The sequence below is a fragment of the Dendrobates tinctorius genome, unplaced genomic scaffold (assembly GCF_039654945.1).
Source record: "Dendrobates tinctorius isolate UK_male_01 unplaced genomic scaffold, ASM3965494v1 ptg000016l, whole genome shotgun sequence".
NCBI lineage: Eukaryota > Metazoa > Chordata > Amphibia > Anura > Dendrobatidae > Dendrobates > Dendrobates tinctorius.
Genome location: NW_027361684.1, coordinates 69,682,533 through 69,688,532, shown reverse-complemented (window position 1 = coordinate 69,688,532; position 6,000 = coordinate 69,682,533). Strand labels below are relative to the sequence as shown.

At 42.8% G+C, this 6,000-nt stretch overlaps 1 protein-coding gene across 1 annotated transcript in view; it reads left to right on the top strand.

Moving 5' to 3' along the window:
* The first annotated feature begins 2,234 nt into the window (after positions 1-2,234).
* MXRA5 (matrix remodeling associated 5) overlaps positions 2,235-6,000 on the top strand; it is a 144,733-nt gene continuing 140,967 nt past the window's right edge. Inside the window, 1 exon segment of the mRNA XM_073565958.1 lies at positions 2,235-2,628. The gene's annotated coding sequence lies outside the window, so the exon portion shown is untranslated.

Sequence of the window (6,000 nt, the reverse complement as noted above, 5' to 3'; positions counted from 1 at the left end):
CCTGTCGGTCGATGCCAGTACCTCGGTTTCCGATTTCACTGTACCTGTCCCTGGCGTGCCCTCGCACGTGCAGGCCACCGTCCTTGTGTCTCTCCCTGGCGTGCCCTCGCACGTGCAGGCCACCATCCTTGTGTCTCTCCCTGGCATGCCCCTTGGCATGCGCAGGCCTCGTCCTGTGAACCCGAACCTGGCGTGTCCGTTGACACGCATCATGTCATTAACCCTGTCTTGTTACCTTGCATGGAACCCTGGCTGACTCTCGGATGTCCGGATCCTGATGATTGCCTACAGAGCCTCAGAACCTGATGTCCCGGTTGATCTTCGCTTGCTGTCCGGAGTCTGATGTCATCGTGCCTTCGCCTACCATCTGCACTTACCATGCTTGGACCTTGGTGTGCCCTTGTACGCACCTTGCTATGTTGTCCCTGTTCTGGTTATGTTTGTACCTGATGTTATCCCTGAAGCCTTCCTTAAATGAAGTTTCTTTGAATTAACGTCTCGTCTCGCCTTGTCTTGTTTCCCTGAGCCGGCCGTCTGGTCCAGCTGCCGTGGTGGCTCACCCCCTTGGTCTTGCCCCTGACACTCCCTGTATAGGGTGTGGTTCTCACTAGGTTAGCTTGCCCTAGGTGGATGGGTGCCACGGCCCAGAGGGTCTACTCATTCAAAGAAGAAACGACTCAGCGTAAGCTGACGCTCATCACACTGAGTATTTCCGCTTGCGTTCCAATAACGGGAATGGACAATTAAAGGCTGCACTGGGACAAGGAAGTGGATATGCCTGATAATGGTGCTAGTCGAGTGTGGGCAACGACAGGTGCAGGGCAGGAGGCATCTTCGCATGCAATATGGACAGGGGATTGGCTTGCATGCACAACACTGGAAGAAGCAGTGGTGTCACCTGCAGACACTGTTCCTGAAGCCTGGGGTTCGGCCCACAAAGTCGGTTGCTTTGCTGCCCAAGGCCTGATCATGCTGGTGGTGTTCAGGCTGGTAAATTTGATAACCCTGCTGATGCGGGCATGGAAGATGTTGCAAATGGCCTGTTTGGGGTTATTGTCAGAGTCTTTAAAAGACAACCAGACTCGGGAAGACCTAACAATTGTACTGCCAAATTCTGTTGTGTTGGTGTTACCAGGAACGGTTGCCCACCTTTTGCCTGCGGCAACCACACTGCTTCTACCTGCCTGTTGGGGCAGGGCAGGCCTTGCATTCGCTTCATGTGCAAACTTTATGGGAGTACAAAAATTATAATAATGGGAACTTTGGTTTCATGTGACCATCCAGTACGTCAGTTCAAAGGGTTATTGGGGTGCGTGTAACTTTGTGGCAAAGCAGGCCTTGCATTCAATGCATCGGTTAAGAGTATTGCAGTACCAAATGAAAAATAATGGGAACTTTGGTTTCATGTGGCCATCCAGGACATCTGGTCCAAGTGTTATTGGGGTGCATGTACCAATGGAGCAGGGCATTCTGTAATGCTGTAGATAAGCCCCTGATGGCGGTGGCCACATCTTATATACCAAAAAATAGGTGACAGATTCCCTTTAACTCTGCATATTGTTTATACTATGAACTGCTTACGCCCCTGATAACCATTTACCTCCCTGTGTGGAGTATTCCCTGTTCAAGTAAAGTTGCTAACTCTTGCTCTGCCTTCTGTCTGTCACTGCATCCCACAACCTGCTCACAAGACCAATACCTACATGCTATGACAGCAAATATTTCAAAATCCCTTTATGACAACTCAGTGGAGTACAATGGCCTGGTCGTTTCAGTATCATCTGTGAAGCAATAATTAATTTTCAGGAGGTCATTTAGATTGGAGAAAATGTCTCACTGTGTAGTGTATCATCCTAATTTGTACCAGACGTGTAGTGTATTCATAAAGCTGACAACTTGCTAATCAGCTTACTACTTGTAAGTGGCATGGCTCTGTGTACCTCATCCGCTAGGATCTCCTGTTTTCTTCTACCCACTGCTATGAGATCAGTGTGTTTGCTCTAGGATTGTTTTTTTCCCTTGGGGAATTTCTCTCTCAGTTAGTCTATCTCTGCATCATCTGAGAAGTTCAGGAAACCTCCTTCTAGCATCTCCAGGCTTCCCCTCACTCTGCATCAGGTCCTGTCTGGAGACAGAGCCGCCCACCAGAGAGCACAGACTGCACACCCCTCCTAAACACTCGACAAAAGCAGGAGGGAGCAGGGCAGGAGTCCTTATTCTAAGGTTCATGCTTTCAGTCTTGCTTGCTCCCTATCTTGGATCACTGCTCACTTTTTCTAAATGGATGATGCTGTATGATTCTGAAAAGAAATTCTGCTTCAGGCTTCCCTCTCCTTGAAGTTGCCAGATTTGACTAATATTTGGAATATTCTGCATCAGGTTCTGGAGCTGTTCAATGGATTTGTGCTTTCGTCTTTACTTATTATCATATATGTGTTCTTCTTCCAAGTGGATACAGTGAAAACATTGTACAGATCACAAAGGGTTAAAATACTAAATCACAGGAGGAGGCAGAGTACAGTGGTTCAGAAGTTTTCTCCTAACATCCAAGAAGTTACTGATTCTATTATCAGGACGATGGACTGTGACAGATTTGTGTGACAGCGCTGCGATATTGCCACCAGCCAGGTATGGTTATACTAATTTTACCATTTTTCTTTTAGTTTCTATGTTTATAGTTATTTTAACCTTTTTTTTTTACTTACTATGTTTGTGCTCATTTTTAGCAATTTTTTAGTTACTTTTATATACACTGCAGATTTTTTCTATATTTTAGGGACAGATGTTGTGTAGCTTGATGAAGTAACATATAATACTATTTTTCCTATACTGATTGTTTTCTATTAATTATAAAGTGTTAGTTTTATAGTTACCTATAATCCATGTGGACATTAACAATGTGAAGGCAGCACAAGTTTGTAGTAAAACTGCCCCACTGCAGCTGTTATGTGTGCCTCCATCCTCAGCGCCAGGCTGTGGTCACACCTTATGGCAGCAGATTCCGAAATATCATTGTGCCTACAGTGATTTTGGAAAACCGTAACTAAAATACTCTACTATGTGTGAGAGTTGACATAATACCCTAGTAATCATTCTTGGTGGAAGTGTGATGTCTGGATGAATGAGTTTGCCTGAGTTCAAGCAAAATTTGGGGTCAGTGTTAAAGGTTAAGAAATTTGCTAAATGTAGACCTCTAATGTGCTCATAGATATCCTTAACTCTTCGTATGTCTATTACGTGCATATACTTTTGGGGGGGTGAAAGCAGATGGCCGATGTGATATATACTGTATATGCATATATTTGCATATACAGTATGTGGGCACATGTTCAGTGGACCACTTTGAATGGTCCCGCCTTAGTTGACCTCAACCGCTGTGTGAACCTAGCCTTGGGCACAATGGCATATTATGCCTCCTTTTTGCTACAGTGGTAGTCATACAAAGGTAGTCTTCTGAGCAGCCATATATGTGGCCAATTTTGAAATATACTGCCAAATATAGATGCAAGCCCCAATACATCGTTCTGTTTCTCCTCTGTTATGGAGTAATTTGCTTTGTTTTAGGGGCTCTACTATTTGCTCCTTACTCTCTATACGTTTTGTGCCACTTTTTAAGTCTTCTTTTGCTTTTCTGCAATAACTTTGCCTATCCAGATGTTTTAGACACATGCGACTTTTACCAAATGTTGGGGGGGTTTTGGCGCATCTCCCTCACATTCCAGCCTCCCCCAAAAAAATATTTTTGGTGGAGGTTTGAATTTTGTGCATTTTTGCCATTTTTTAAAGTTGCAAAACAAAAGTCACAAAATTGTATTTTGCTCTTAATTCATGAACTGCATGTGCCATCTTGAAGAATTTGGGGCATAAAAAGAGTATCAGCAAATGCCATAAGACAAAAAAAAAAAGAAGAGTGGCTTCAATAAATCTTCAATGATGAATCTGGACCCATGTCTCTACATGCCCCAACACATCTCCTCTCATGGACACATTTGGATAAAGAATGGTGCATAGAAATCTGGTGCGCTCTAAAATCAGAGTCCCTTTACACCAACAATGGATTAGGACGTTCTGAATATCGCACTGACATTAATACCTTATTTCTTATAAATGATGAAGACCACAAGTATATAATGTAATAGACGAAGCAGAAACTCAGACTTATGAAAGAAAACTTCCATAGATTAAAATATTAAAATAAATCTTTCCATTTGGTTTCATTTTCCTTTGAAAGGTAGCCGCCATCACAGAGTTCAGGTAAAGGGTTAACAGCGTTCATTAGAGCTCAGTGAAGTAGCTGAGTTTGCTAATGGGAATCATGTGTCAGTGATGAAGTTGGCAGGCAGGGGGCAGGTGTGTCCATAGTCAGCTCACTGACTGCTGCCAGACCTAGGACTAGGACAATAAAATGGGATAGTAGGAGGAAAAACTTCCTTAGCTGCTTATGTAGCTGGTTAAGTCATCAGCATATGAATGTGTCAATGTATTACACAGTTGGAAGATGTAAGAAAATTCTTGCCAAGCAATTCTGCCTCCTGTTGCATTAAATCAAACGCCTCCTAAATGTGTCAGGACAGAGCTTAAAGATGACAGTACCTAGAGGCAAGGTGACCAGACCTCCTCTTTTGGAGAAGGCGCCTGTGAAAGTCACGCTGCACGGCAGCATTTTTTTTTCTAACGCCCTTTAGCAAATATCAAAAGTCTTATTTCCTTAGAAAATAAAATACTTTGTTCAGGGGACGTTTGCTGATATTCGAGGACAGTCTGGCCTCACTTCTACCTTTTGAGCTTCTTTTTTTCACTGGATTTCCTTGAAAGCTCACGTTACCTATAACGTCACAATGACACTTGAAAATACTTAAATTACTACATTATTATTTAGAAAGATATTAAACTCTGAAAAATAAATAGACTGATCCTCCTGAAAATGACACACGCCTCCTTAAAGGGAATCTGTCAGCAAGTTTTAGTGATGTAATTTGAGGACTGCATGTAGTAGCAGCTGAGATGCAGATTTCAGGGATGTGTCACTTGTTGGGCTGTGTGGTGTTGTTTAATAACAATGAAGATTTAACCACAAGGAGATAAATAGTTCTCGAACTGATGTGCCCATGAGTACTGGTCCAACCACACCCCCTCCTCTGATAAGCTGCTTACTGTCAATAGACAATGTACACAGACAGCTGTGGTGTAGGAAGGGCAGCATTCTGAGTTCTGCTACATACTACATCTAAAACTCTAATTGTGTCACAACTGCTGCACCCAGTAAACTAAGTGATACATTTTTTGAATCAGGGTCTCTTCTCATACGTTATGCAGCTCTCAGATGATGCAGCAAAAACTGGTGACAGATTCCCTTTAAAGTAAAAGTTTACCGTTGATTTTTCAGTTGGCAGAAGATTATATGGTTTTTCTAAAATAGTGCATGTACATGACTCTATTTATTGTGCATATTGTTCAGACACTTTTAGGGTAATGTATGTGGATATATCCAGAGTTCATCTAGCAATTTACTTACGTTTTGTGGTCTCCAATCTGTGGCTTTTAACCTGTTTCATCCTCTGTCTCAATACCACTGTACCACTGTACTTCTACATACCTCCATGTTTACATGGCGTAGTTAAGTAGAGTGACCTATAAAGACATGTAGACTTTTTTCAGTTGTGAGTCAGGTTCTGTTGGAAAATGTATTACCAGAAGCATTGGCAAGGGTCACAATGTTAAAAGATGGGATTACTGAAAAGTGAGAGTATGGAAAAAAGTCCAGAAAGGATAGTGTGAGAAGTGACAATCCTTTATTATTGTTGAGTCATCATGGAGCTCCAGCCTATTGACATTATGTTTCATGGGCGAGGTACCGGCATGTTGCACCTCATTGAAAAGGTTGTCTCAAAAAGACAACCCCTTGATTGCCTCATTAAGGGAGGACCTCTCTTGGGACCATCTTATTATGAGCCACAAGGGAAAGCCACTCTGTAAGAGCAATCTTCATGACTCAGCCCA